The sequence below is a fragment of the Canis lupus genome, chromosome 3 (genome assembly GCF_011100685.1).
Source record: "Canis lupus familiaris isolate Mischka breed German Shepherd chromosome 3, alternate assembly UU_Cfam_GSD_1.0, whole genome shotgun sequence".
NCBI classification, from domain to species: domain Eukaryota; kingdom Metazoa; phylum Chordata; class Mammalia; order Carnivora; family Canidae; genus Canis; species Canis lupus.
Window position 1 is genome coordinate 66,581,311 of NC_049224.1, and position 15,117 is coordinate 66,596,427.

At 43.0% G+C, this 15,117-nt stretch overlaps 1 long non-coding RNA gene across 1 annotated transcript; it reads left to right on the forward strand.

Annotated features, from left to right (window-relative positions):
* The first annotated feature begins 3,184 nt into the window (after positions 1-3,184).
* LOC111095267 lies at positions 3,185-14,326 on the forward strand. Its single transcript, XR_005356397.1, has 3 exons — positions 3,185-3,754; positions 11,799-11,909; positions 13,765-14,326. It is a non-coding gene; the product is annotated as an uncharacterized LOC111095267 (long non-coding RNA).
* Positions 14,327-15,117: the final 791 nt, after the last annotated feature.

Below are 15,117 nucleotides of genomic sequence, written 5' to 3' on the forward strand. Positions count from 1 at the left end.
CTAATGTGTTTTCCCAGAAGTGATACACTAACATTTCATTGGCCAAAGCAAATCACACAGCCAAGCTTGACTGCTGGGGGAAAGAGAGGTAAAATCATAGCATATGCCCAGGAGGAAAAGAGTTACAATACTTAGAGCAGTCTGAATAAATATCAGGCACACACCTTCAAGTCAATGTCATAGTAGAGCCTAATGAACGGGAATCACATGAACAAATACATCAACATTAAAACTGCAGATTTTATAGAAAGGCTAGGTAGCTTGCAAATTCCCATTCTTTCTGATCAAATGAGATTCTCTCCAGTCTCAAGCATATTTAATGGTGAGAATGCAAACAAAGCAGTTAGGTTTCAGTTTAAGGGTGATCTCTTCTGTACGCTTGGCCCATGTTCCCAGCCTCCTTTCTCATCCCCATCAGGATCTGGGTTTCATCAAATTTCCTCTGCCTTCTGTGTCTCTAAATACATCCCCAATATGGCACCCTTCTCAGGCATTCATTCTTTTTCATCCATCTTTTCACAATCAGGAATCTTAAGAGTGGTCAGTGTCTACTCCCCCTCACTCTAACCCCACATTCATGGTATGTATAGGTTTTACCCACAAGAGAAGGGGAGGAGGCTAACAAAGGTGAGGGTCTTTGGGATCCTCTTACAATTCTGACTGCCACAGCTAACAAAGAGCCAAATATCAAGAAAGTTCAACTACTGGTAGGAACCATATCCTACTTGCTTAACACCTCTAACTCCATAGAGGTGACAGGATAATGCCCATCAAATGAAAAAGTGAATGAATTCCAGAGACCTCTGGATAATCTTCTCTACAGCTACTTCTAACCCTAACAGGTACTACCATCATGGATGTCCTGATTATCTGAAGCATCACAAAGCAATGCTTCTCTCTTCCTTGCCCTCAGAATAGAGTAATGCATGGGCAACAAAAACTGGTGCAGGTAAACCAGATGGCCAAGATTCAAATCCTGCCTTTTCCTTTTACTGTTTTGGGATACTACCCACACCTCTGTCAAGCTAAGCCTCCTTCTATAAGGATATTACTAATGGCTGCCTCACAAAGTTCTCACAAGGATCAACTATAATATGTGGAGCACACACCTTGGCACACACCAAGTGGACAGCAAGTGTCGGTTATTATTGGCATCCCTTCAACCTTCTCCTTTATGCCATCAACATTTCTCTCCTTTTTCTCTTTCTTCTCTGTCTAGTGTTCTCCTTTCATAGAGGCAGCCAGAAACCTGTTTCATTTGCCAAAGTACTGATACTAGCAAAACAAAAAACATCCTAAGCAAGGTACCTGAGTGTCTCATTCAATTGAGCATCCGACTCTTAATTTCGGCTCAGGTTGTGATCTCGGGGTTGTAGGATGGAGCCCTGCATTGGGCTCCATGCTCATCATGGAATCTGCTTCTCTCTCTCTCTCCCTCTGCCCTTCTCTTCACTCTCTTCCTCTCAATATAAATAAATAAATCTTTCAAAAAAGAAAAAACAACCTTAGCTAATACCCACCCCCAAGAGGTGACGTAATTAATCAATGTTCCCCTCTCCCACCTCCTGCCTGGATCTGGACATGGACCACAGGGCAGAAAGTTGAGAGTTTAAAACAAGGGGTCTGAATATTCTTTTTTTTCTCTGTTTGAATACATTGATGTGAACGGAAAAGTCCTAAAGAGAGGCTAAAGGTCTAGAAAAGAAAAACACAGATGGCTTATTAGAAATGGCTTTTCCATTAACCATCTGTGTGACCTTGGGCACGTTGCATTTCACTACCGCAGACCTGCGTGCCCTCCTTGCGAAAAGAGTAGCTCAGCTCGTGAGATCTGACTTCCCGCACTGACACTCTGACATTTCTGATCTGAGAACAGCACTGCAATCAGCCACAGCCTCCTGTGCAGAAGTCAAGGACACACCGTGCTGATGGCTGGAGCAGGCTCAGCTCATTCATTTAACCAGCCTGGGGTTGCTGGCAGAGGAATATAGAGCCTCAGTGAGATAAGGCTGAACGTCAGGGGACAGGAAGGCAGCAGAAATGGCAACTCGTGTCAATACTCTGTAGGTCTGTGTATTACATTGAATGTTACAAAGCGTTTCCAGGTTCACTGTCAATATGGATTTCACAAACAATTCCACGGTTAGGCAGGGTGGTTATTTTTATCTACATTTGTGCACGGCCTTAGGTCCAAGTTTTGCATAAGATGAGAAAACAAGGCCTAAACTCAGATGTAGCGTGGTAAACAAATTACAAAGATTTCAGGTCTACAGTTCTAGATTTATGTCTATTGTCCTGGCCTTGGAACATGGCCAGTAACAGATTCTCCACTCTGAACTTTGTACTTTCCCCACATGTAAAAAAGGAATAGCAATAATAATAATGACTCAAATGGCAGAGAGTAGCTTGCAAGCTGACATCAGATCTTATATATGATGTAATGTAACAAACTGTAAGATGTGCGTTTGTCTGGTTGTGTTGCGTTGTTCTGGCACCTGGGCTGACCATGCTACCCACTCTTCTTACTGGGAGGTGAGCAAAATAATTTACATAATATGTGGAACAGATTCGCATTCCTGGGGCTATTCTTCCATCTAGGCCTTTCCATGTGTTACAGCACCTGCTTTCCATGCCCTTGTCATTCTTTTTCCCAAAAAAATGTCCATTTTTTAAAAGCTATCAAAAACTTCAACCTCCCCAAGGACCCTTCTGGTGATTACACCCTGCTGATTCAGCCACTGACCCCTACTCTGAGCTCAGAATTGGCTGGCCCTCTCAAGCTGGCCGGTTGGGCACCTACTTGTTCTTGGCAGATCACCAGAGGCAGGAAGAACACAGAATTTGTGCAGATAATTTGCCATCCCAGCTCAGCTGGGAGACTCTGAGGAAGTCACTGGATCCATGTTTCCTTATCTGCATATTTGAGAAAACAATCCTTGTCCTTCAACCCCACAGATTTCCAAACATCAAGAAAGGAGAGGTTGGAACATGCTCTATTATCTACATATTTTTGGAGAGATAATCCTCACTCTGATCATCTAAATATTACAATTTTATTTAGCTTTTTGTTAAAATCATAGCTAAAAACTCCCATATGAAAATGATCCCTGACTCAATGAACTTTCATGTTGCTTTTTAAAGACAGATGAAAGTAAGAAATATTTTCTCAAGACCCACTGAAAGCCAGGTGATGCATTAATTGTATCTGTGTGCTTCCTGCATTTTATTCCCACCAACAGGCCTCTAGGAGAATACTCCTGTCCCCTCACAGGGTGTGAGCAGCTCCTCCGGGTTCCTGCTGGAGGTGGCGGTACTTCCAGTTCTGCCAGTGACAGGTATGCACAGAAGGAGGAGAGGCAGGCTGGGAGCAGAGCCTGTGGGAGGTGCCTGCCGACGCACAGGTGGCACTGCCCAAACAGAACTAGAACTTCAGGTCTGCGCCCAGAAGGGGTCTTGGCTGTGTCTGGACACTTGTGGCTCATCTGTGAAGATGAAATGGAGGTGGAATGTGTGAATATGTTCAACCAGGGAAAGCGAATAGACTGAAATGTGGAAACCACGATGGGAAACAATTTAAACACAGGCTGTCGAAGAAGGCAGGATGGGGATGCCTGGGAAGGGGCCAAGAAGCCAGGGAATCATGGTGGCACGCTGCTGCAGAATTCAGAAGATGAGAGAATTTCCAACTGGAGCAAATGTCCAACAATGCTTGTGATTGTTTCATCTTTGTAACACAGGGATGGAGAAGGGCCCGGTGAGTTTGGCAGGCCGTTCTTTGTTACCACGGGGAGGCAGGGGGAGGAGGGGAGGACGCCCCCTCCCTCTCCTCTCAGGGTGACTGGGAAAAGGACAATGCTGACAGCTCAATGTGAGAGTGAAGACAGATGAGTGACAATGGGGGAGGATGGCAGCTCCAGGGAGAGATTCAGGCACATGAAATGGCCGGTAAACTGACAGAAAACTAGTGGTTGTTTACTGAGGAACCAGTGATTGGTTCATTAACTTGGGGCTCCTGCCATCTTCCACGCTGCAGAAATGTAGTCCCATCAGGCCCCCAAAGCTAGAGAGACACGTGGGTTAGCTAGAGGACCCCCTGCACTGGCAAGTAACATAAGAAAGGCATCCCACATTCCTGATCTCTCTCTCACACACACACAACAAACATGCACAACACATGCCACACACATAAATATTTACATACCACACATCACCTGTACATCATACACATGAAACATCCAATATGTGTCATGCTCATAACACTCACCACCCAACATGCACTACAGACTACACAGATGCATGGCACACGTGTACAAACATACACTGCACACACAATACACTTAAACACATAGGTAACACACATCATATTTACGTCACACACATCAGGCAAATAACAGAGCACACATCACATACACAACATGCACAGCACATGTAAATGCTCGCCACACGTACAAACATATGATACACATGTACGTGTACACAGCGCATGCATTATGCACTCAACACAACATGTATAACACATGTATAACACACTCCTGTAACACACACATACACACAGCAGAGCTGAGTTGCCTAGCAACCCAAGACTGTACACACCACAGGCCCGTGACTGGCATGGGATCGGGGGAAGAGAAGCAGGTGTGCCAGTCCTCAAAGAGCTACAGGATCAAATATTTAACCAAGTAGAGAGGAGAAGAAAAAGAAACCAAAGGAGTAGGGCAGCAGAACAAGACGTGGCCTCCTCCACCCCATGGATGCAAGCCACACGCCTCCTTTGCGCACAGCAACTGTGAGCTTCTGACCTCACCCTCAGATACGCAGCCCCTGAGTCCGAGCAGGCTGAGGCTGCTTTGAAGGACAGAACCACCCCCTCCTCCTTTTTTTTTCTTTTGCCTGGCAATGAATGAGTGGTCTCTTTCTTTGAAACCCACAGACACCACCTCCGAGTGGTTCTTTGAAATGCTGAAGGCAGAAAAAGTGCAGCAGAGGGACTGCAGATGCCCTTCTGCTGATGGAAAGAGAGGCTCTGAGAATGGACCCAACCTGAGCTAGGAAAAGTGAGGTTTTCTATCTCAACAGGCATCTTCATCTCACATTAAGATGAGATGACCCAGGCTGCAAAGGTGTTTTTTTTTTCGACCGATTCCTTTATGTAGGAAGAATCCCAGCCAAGCGTGACTGTTCTTCATTTCCTTTCTTTTCCATTCCTTTTCTTTTCATTTCTTTCTTTTCCTGCCTCCAGTGACAATGAATGGGATTCAGGAAGAAAGCTACCCTTCTTCAACGTTTTTCTCTTATCTCCTATTTATCTAGGAGGTAGAGAATTCCAGAAAGTACCTCCAGGCTCTCAGCAGGGATATTCTGGTTCCACTTCTTCACTGCTCTCCCTCACTCTCCAAGGTCTCTTCTGACAGTGCCACGCTGCATGCTGAGCTGTCATAGAATGTTCTGAAGCTGTGCAAAATGAACAGACAAAAAAAATTTCTCTTAGCCTCCCTAAATTAGTCATTGTCTCCAGCAGGGATATTCATTCCCTCTCACTTTTCTTGTCTGGCTCCTTTTTCTTCTTCTTTTTTTTTTTTTTTTTTTTTTCTTGGTGGTTATTCTGATGTGAGCTCAGTATACACATCCACCTCAGAAAGGCCCCAGGATGCCAGGAAAGATCCTACCAGCTCACCCTCTCATCATGCTCCTCCTGAGATGGAGGCTTGCCATTGTCTGGATGGCTGCAGAACGCCTCGTCTTACACGTCTGTCTCCCTCTGTGTGTCCGTGTGATCACATCCCAATAACGTACAATGATGAGTCCCAAATGACACAAAATTAGAGTCACAATGCCCTCAGCTGTCATCTTCCAGTAGGCTGGGCCAGTGACTGTCTCAGGGTCTGCCCTGAGCTCAAAGAATTGGCTCAAAGTTCATCCATTTTTGAACAGACATTTACTGAGCAATGCTTCTTCGAGCTGTGTTCCCAGGTGATTCTTGCTTAAGATCCAGGTGCAAATATTAACAACATTAGTTTCACTCTCAAGGTCATAGTGAGTTTGCAGGTAAGTGTCCTGGCCACTCTACTGCAATGAGACTTAATGAGGCACTGTAGATACAAGGATGCAAAGAATAGGGTCCGTGTCTTGGAGGAACTCTGCATCCTGAAAGGCAAGCAAATAGACAATTATAGTAAGATACAAGAACTAGGATAAAGGCATGGATAGAGTCAAGTGTCTGTGTCCCTGTTTCCAACATAGTGCCCAGAACAATAAGAGGTGAGACACATCTTGTTGTTGCTGTTTCATTTCCAACAATGGCAGCGTTCTGTAGATAACATGTTCCCAGTAATGATCTACTCTTTCATCTCTTGCTGTCTTCCTCTCTTGCAGAACTCTGGAGTCTCCTGAACACATATACTCAAGGAGGTGGTCAAAAGAGTGGGTGACAATCAAAGGTAATGATCACCCATTCTGCTGTGCCCCTCTTCAACCCCTGCAACAAAATTATAGGGACTGATGTTGCCACCCCTCCTCACACATTCTCTGCCTTTCTCTCTTGTTAGATCCAGGATGCTCTTTGGAAAGTTCTTTTGGCTGGATCTAAACGGTTTCCCTCCTTGTGGCCCTTTTTCCCAATTTTTGCTCCTGCTGGTTTGACTATGCTAACACAGACTATGCTAACAAGTGCTCAGGATGACTGCTGCTAGATTATCCAAACAGGGTCAACCTGGTGCTAGAATTTGACCTAATGGCTCCTGTTACCCCTGGGAATGCTGATTCTTGCCAACTTCACTGACTATGGTCTCATCCTTCAGTGGTCACTCATGAGGCCCTTGCTGAGGTGAGAGGAACAGGCTCTCCCCCCACCTCAACTACAGCTCTTCTTTTTTTTTTAAGATTTTATTTATTTATTCATGAGAGACACACAGAGAGAGGCAGAAACACAGGTAGAAGGAGAAATAGGCTCCCTGTGGGGAGCCTGATGTGGGATTCGATCCTAATACCACGGGATCACAGCCTGAACTGAAGGTAGACACTCAATCATCACTGAGCCACCCAGGCACCCAACTACAGCTCTTCTTATCCCCTGAAGAGCATGATTTTGCCTACCATTTTCTTATAAGATTCTCTTCTCTGGCACTTCTCGCATGACTCCCACCAATGAATCACACAAGCTGGGAGTTTCCATGTGAGTAATAATGCAGCCTCCATCCACAACTGTTCAGTGTTCCTGGGCTTATTGTGTGTGTGTTTGATTTTTGTCAACTTTTTAATTAAAATGTCACCACAAATTTAAGAGAGAAAGAAAGGGCAGAGGAGAGGCCAGGATGAGAGAGGCATGTCAGGATGTATCAAGCTCTGTAAGCAGTTCCTCCATTTCTTTCTCCTCCAAGTGTTCTGAATTTCTGACATTTCTATATTTTTAGTAGCTTCAGATTCTGAAGTTTATGGGTTGCAGAGCGTGAGGCACTGCCTTGCCAAGTGGCAAGGATATAAAAACAAATGATAAACAGAAAAGTTAACTGAACAAGCACAATGCTGCAAGATAAAGACTGAGAGGACAGGAGGGGTGTTGGAGAACCCTGGGGACAAGGCTGTGCTGAACGGGGATGGAGGCAGGACGGGATATAATCATCTCTCTTAGCTCTTCCATGCTTGTCTCCTGAGACATCTGGTCTCCTAAGATCCCAGCTTCTTCCATGGGAAGGCCGATGTTTTCTTTTTCTGCTACACTTGCCCACTTTCCACAAGATGCTTAGCACTCTGTGAGAGGAAATGGAATCACCTAAAAAGGTCCAAAACTGGCAGACCCTTGCCCCCAGATCTGCAGGCAAATCTCCGTGTGACCTAGAAGAATCATTTAGCTCCCATTTTCTTCAGCTGTAAAATAAGTGTGACCCATAATCACCAAACTACAGACTAGCCTTAAAACTCTGTGAGTCCATAATCCTGACCCTTGGATCAAGTTAGAGAAGAAACTCTAAAGACTTGATCATGTGTGTGCAGAAGTTGTTTCAAGGGGTGAACTTGGACCTCATTTTTTCTCTATACAAATCAAGGACATTAGAATAGTTGATTGTTTCATTCTCTTGCATTTCTCTCTAAAATGCAAGAAGTATATGAATCAAAATGCTGAGCTTTCATCCTCAAAGATCAAGCCCCAAATGGCACTTTATCAGGGCTCAATATAAAAAGGAGGAATAGACCTTCTCCACATATAATTCACTGGCCCGTTGATAAGAACCTGTATTTTCAATGGGTTCATTTTTATCTCAGCCATAAAATCTCAATCCTGTCTCAAACATGATATTTTCCCTTTCAATATAAGAGGCAATTTATTTTATTGTTACTTGAAACTAAAGGAATCCAATAAACTGGTTTGGAGCCAAAGAAGACCATAATGACAAAATGATTGATCTTTTTATAATGCATTGCATTGCTATCCTTAAATTGGAGAAATGCAATATAGAAGATATTCATTTATACCACCGGCTGGTATTTATTTCTGTAATAGAATGCAACACTCCTTTGTATTTATTAAGGGCCTGTCACCACTAGAAATACAAAGTAAAAGGGCCTCACTGTGAATTCTCAAGCACAGTCAAATATTGGTTGTTATGCCCCACTGACGTCAAAGATCTATATGGGAGTCTGAGGTAGAAATACCCACTCTATTGCAGAGTGAGAAAAATGCAAGTGTTGTATGCAGGATCTGTTGTTAGAAGTGAAGGCTATGGAAACAGATACTAATCAACAGGACAAAGGAAAAAAATATTTTAAAACAACTGAAGTTGTTCAACGATAGGAAATGACAAAAGGACATTAACCTTAGAGGTAAGGTTCTGGGCTGGATGCATTGCATACCACCTTCCTGAGCCTCCAAGCTCCCTCTGAGATATATCTTATTACTTCATCACACAGATGAAAAGTCAGGGGTTCAAGAAAGGTAAACTCTTCTCTTTGGGCCATATTTGAGCCAAGACTTGAAATGCATTTTAACTAATTCCAAAGCCCATCCATTTTCACTGTATCACATTGCATCTTCATGACATAAGTATGTTCTCATAAATTGTTTCATGGGCAAAGAAGGCCAGCTGATAACAACATATTGAATGGTGAATATTTATTTTATAAATGTCTACAATCTTTTGTCAAGAATAGTCTTGGCTGAAGTTGTACTTGAACTGTACGAGGTCTTCGGGAATGCATCTCTCCTGAATATTCTATACTAACCAGAGGCAGGGGGTGTGATAATTGAGAATTGTCACAAGGTTTTATCAATTCTGAGGATGGATAGCTTATCATAGAAGACTGCTGAAGGAATAGGAAGGCAGAGGAAGATCTAGTCTCTGTACCATGTGTTGTCCACTATTCCAAATCTCTGCTCAGATTCAGTTAAGACTCTATGATTCTCAAACTTTTCCCCGTCACCTACAAACCTTCCCTGTCCCTGTTTCCCAATTCTGGGGACACTTCTGATTTTCCCACAAGTGGTCATACTTTTCTTGAATCTTCGCTGTGAGTAACAGCTCACCACATCCCACATTTGCTCCCTAAATTTTGAACAATCACATGATGACCCATTTCATCTTTGTACAGCTCTGACTCTCAAAAAAATGTTTCCATATACTCATCTCAATTGTCTCTTTTATAACTTCCACCTTTTGGTTCTGTCATTTTGGGTCAAATAGAACAAATTTGCATAATCTTGTAAAGTACTTCAGAAAAAGGCATACCACCTTCAGTGTGTGACGGTGAAGATGGTGATCATGTTGTCAGAAGTCACAGGTCCACTCTTAGTTTTGCTTCTCACTTGTGCTTTGAGTATTTGATCATGAGTAGGTTACTTCATCTCTTAAACCCTCCACTCTAAACTTCACATTAACCCACTGAAAAATGAGTGAATTGTATGTGATGAGTTTCTAAAATTTCACCCACCTTGAATTCTAAGTGATTTTCTAATCCCTCAGAATAAAGAGTGATAGTGACTCCATGTCCTTCTCTCCAACTGGCCTCCCACAATTTCATGGGTTGAGGAGGGGGGAGGGGAGAGTTCAGTTCTGGTATATTTCTCCCCTCATAAACCGAAAATATTCCTACTAAATCCCTTATCATCTCACTTTCACTATCTGATCTCAAGAATCTGAGGCAATGAAATCTCTCCTCCCATATTTTCAAATATACATTTCTAGCTGTGCTAAACACTAAATACACATCATCACCGCCTACATCACCATTACCACTACCATTACTACCAAAAACCTGGGCCTGCACCTCTCACTAATAGTTCTAAATATTTGCCCAGCCCATCAGAGTCCCTTCCAAAGATTAATCCTTCAGTGAACTTTATATTTAAAAATATTTTGCTTATCATGCAAAATGTAAGAATACACATTTTAGGTAATAATACTTAACTTCTTGATAATTGTACTAATAAATGGCCCATGTCACCCTGCCTTTTGGAAATTCTGATATTCCAGAAGGTTGTACATATCTGTAAATCGCTCTAGTTCCAAGCACAAGCTAGGCAACCATTATATGAATTAACACTTCTTACTTGCTGATTGCTGTAGGACTTTTTGATGCATTTAGTGGTTAGCCAGCCTTCACCCATTCCTTTACTGATGGTTAAGGGGGATGAGGACCCCTGATGGAGAGCTTCTTTTCAAAGCCCTCCATACTCCCATTGAGTTCCAATCTTACAATAACTTTATCTTATGAAAGCTTGGATTTAAACCACTAAAACAAATCACAGGTGGGCTTGGGAGAGGGTAGGGAGAGGTGAGGCAATTACTCATCCTTGATAGAGACTAAGAAGGACAAACCATTCAGTACAGTTTTTGCTCCATGGAGTGGATGACTCTGGGATGCCAAATCAGGAGAATACATTTTTCCTAATTGTCCAAAAATGCAGAAAGCTGATTTCACTCCCATGAAACACCAAGGTTTCTTGGTGGAAGGATCTACAATTTGCAGAGGGAAATGGTTTTCTTCTGTCCTGTGCTGCCCGACTTCTGGAGACAGTTGCTGAAGCCTGATTCTTCTTGTTTGAGGGTCAGCTTGGTTTTCTCAAAACCCAAACTCTCAGGTACTGCATTGCCCAAAGAAACTTGCTCCTCAAAACTGTTGACTTATACTCTCCTTGCCTTTCATGTTTATTTGAAATAGAATTCAACTTCCATTCACAATTGTGCTGATTTTTTAAAATTTACTTTTGTGTGATGAAAGAGATTATTTTTTTTTCTTCTCATCCATTATATGATGGCTGGGATGTCCCTGGGATTTGTTCTGGTAAGTATGTTTCAGATTAATCAATAAAGCACCCAATTTTGATAAGTGAGAATCACACTTGGAATTTTACCGAATATTCCTACAGTGCATATATAATAATTTAAGATAACTACCGCCTCCTGGGGCACCTGAGTGACTCAGCCAGTTGGGTGATTTCTTGATTTCAGCTCAGGTCATGATCTCAGAATCATGAGACTGAGCTCTGCATCAGACTCTGTGCTGGATATGGAGCCTGTCTAGAACTCTCTCTCTCTTTCTCTCTCTCTTCTCTCCCCTTCCTGCCCCCCAACCCCTAGCTCTCTTTCTTTCTCAAATAACAAATAAAAGATAACCACCACCTCTTTACATATTATGGTGATAGATCTCTTTTCTTTTTTCCCTCTTCCCCCAAAATGGGCTCATGGTCTAAGCTGGGAAAATAATAACACCTCACTTGTCAGGTAACAAGAATTAGTCTGTGGAGTAGTCCCAAGTTAAGCCAATTACATTTCTCCTATGATAAGGAAGGAGTTCTTTCCTTTCAGGTAGTGAAGATGGGAGAAATTTCCAGAAACTTCTAGAAGTTGGGAACCCTTCCTTGTGGAAAAGACAGTCTTCAAGAGTATAGATTGAAGCTAGATGAGACAGAAGCAAAGGTAAGTGTAGAGGAAAGATCTGTCATTATAGCCATTAGCCACAACCTGGCCTTTCCCACTACAGAGGTCAATAAATGGCCCTATTTGTTTCAACTGTTTTAAGTTTGGGTTCTCTCTCTTGCTACTAAAGAGAGTACTGAATACAATAGATCATGGACAAGTTCTTGATACAAAGGGTACAACTGTTGCTGACAGAGGCTAGTCACAGCAGCTTGGAAAGGAGTCCAACAGTCTGAAGTCTACTGTCTTTCCTCTTTCCTGCTGTTGGAGGTTCATCATACCACCTAACCTCTCAGAACCACATCTTCCTGGGCAGAAAAACACAAATCAGTATCACTCTGTATTGCTCATGCCTTCTTATTTTCTGTATTTTTTGATGATTTATGAGGCCCTTGAGGCCCTCCTGACTATAGAGTGACCACCCCTCTCAGGGTTAGCCAGTTCCTAGAGACAGTAAAGGTCTTTCCTGGGAGCATGTTTTCAATATGTGAGCCAGTAATTCCAGAGTGTATGTACCCAATTTCCTCCTCTCTAGAGATCTCACCTCCAGGCCCATGTCCTGTTCACCCCAAGGCCAAGTACCCGATGACCAGAATAACTCTGATGCCCCAGAGTGTCCTGAATTATTCAATCTAGCCAATCCTAAATCTGCTCACTCTGCCTTGGTTATTCCTTCCCAAGGAAACCACAGTAAAGGCTCCTGCTCACATTTTCCCCTCAGTCCCTCTGCTTCCTGACCAACCCTAATGTGGTCATGCATGGGCCCCTGTGGCATGGTGTCCTCCTCCTTTTGGGAACCTCGAGTAACAAACTATCTTTCCAATGGCAATTGTCTCCTGGTCTGTGGGCCACACTGTAACTGAATAATAATAAAGCCTATATTTTAAAACACTACTTCCAAATGTTGGTGAGATGAAGCAGCTCATGTAGTGTTAGGCATGATGAGCCTGGACCATTTGGCCATTCAATAAATGCTAGAAAAGACTCACTTAGTGACAGTTAGGATCTGAGGGCACCGCAAGGGTAACTAAAGCTGCCAAACTTTGAATCCCAATGGTTGATATGCAGTCTTTCCTTGCAAACCTCCAGAAAGTAGATTCTGTGACAAATGTGCACCATTATTTTTTATCTCACTCATTCTATGGACATCCATGAAGCACCCACTCCCTGCTAAAGTGGTGACCAAATCAGATATCATTTCTGTCCTCATGGAGTTTAATCTTATAGATGAAAGATACTGAACAAGAACAAAGCTACAACTGTGATATATACTGTGGACACAAAATAAATACTGCATATGACCATGAAACCTCCTTTAAGCCTGCCTGAGAGGGAAGGGGAAAATAATACTTGTTTAAGATTAATTCTTACACGTCAGGTAACCTATTTTCCTATTTATCTTATATTTCTCTATTATTTAGATGATTATAATACTTCTATAAATAATATCACAGTTATCTAAGTAATGAAACCCAGATATGTTTTAAATACTAATGCCTCAAATGTGTACAGTGTTTTACACTTTACAATTCACTTGCATATATTAACAACCATGCATGTGGAATACACATTTGTGAGGTGCTTTCATCTGGCTTTTCCCTAAAAGCTTTGGCACTCAGGTTGGAGGGAATCAACCCAGAGTGGGTTAGAGCCAAGGCTCTAAGGGCCTCTGACTCTAAATCTGGAATATCTGGAGTTTGGAGGGATTGTGCTGTTGCTGTCATTGAAATAGCAGATGACAAATCATGACATCCTGCTTTCGATGCCTCTGAAGATAAGACAGAGAAGACCTATGGCCCCATGACATCCCCTTTCTCCCTCACATGCTTTAATCTTAGGGATGTTTCACTCCCAGGCCCCATCACAAGCTGAGTCCCCAGGATGGTTTCAGAGTACTACCAAGCTTAGAGTCTCTCCAGCCACAATGGAAGACAATGGGAATTGGGATGACGTAGATGTCCAGGTTGCACAGTCCAGAACCAGCTTCGCTCCAGGAAGGGGAACCAGCAAAATTTGGATGCTGCAGCTACTCTCTTCTGAAAACTAGGGACCTGGAAGATGAGAACTTCTCATTTGCCAAATCAGGTTCCCTTACAGGTTAAGAATTCATGGTGATAAAATGGAACTTTCTGCTTGAAGCAGCACCATTTGAACTGCTGGCCAAAGTGGCAACCAGAAGGGAAATATTGCCCATGAACCAGCAGCCCCCAGACTGCTCAGTCTGAAAGCAACGCAGAATTTCACAGTCACTCTGCACCTAAGGAGCCCTGGGTACCAAGATCCAAACACCCAGGGCTACCATCGACCTGCGTCCCGGGGGTTGATTCTCACTGATTCCATCTTGAAGCATAAGAGTATGTTCACTGAGGGGGGGACTTGACGGGATGAGCACAGGGTGTTTGTTATATGTTGGCAAATTGAACTCCAATTAAAAAAAAAAAAAAAAGAGTGTGTTTATCGCTAAATGATGGAGGCTGACCTGCCGACAGAACAGGGCCCAAGGGATCACAGCTGGAGGAAATGCCTGCAGTTGCTCAGAACAAGAAAACCAGGGCTTTGGAAAATCTTGATAACGAACACATTTTCACACAAGGAGACTTCATGCACATGGAACTCGAGTTATTTGAAAAAAAAAAAAGTGCTGATATCAAGCCACTTAAGCAATACTTGATGGCACCATGCTTGATTGAAAAATAAAATACGGTGTCTCCCGTGGGCACACTGTGCTGACTTCACAAAATTGCTGCAGCTGGAAGTCCAGGGAGCCTTGCCGCTCAGTGATGGGCGAATCTCTGGAGGTTTAGAGTTCAAGTTCAGTTCGGGTAATAGCTTAGCTGCTTTTATGTTTCTAGAAGCTTAATAGAGTCTGGGGGAGGAAGAAAAGGGTTGGGAAAAGGGAATTGCTTTGATCAGCTAATTGCAAATGCACAGATCAGAAGAACAGGAAGGACGGCTGGGGAGGCATGATCTCAGCCCAGACATGGCATATGGGGAGTACCAGGAGGACAAACCCTCAGCTGCATCAGGTGACACTGGGAAAGAAAAGGTGTCTCTTCTCTTGTTTCTTATTCTGAGGTCTTGAGTTAACTCAGAAAAATGAAGGTCGTGTGTATAGTTTTTTTTGATCCACCCACATCAGCTATAAATGTGCTCATCATTTCTGCCTGCACAGTACTGAGCTGATTTGTCTAGAATAGTATTGGCTTAT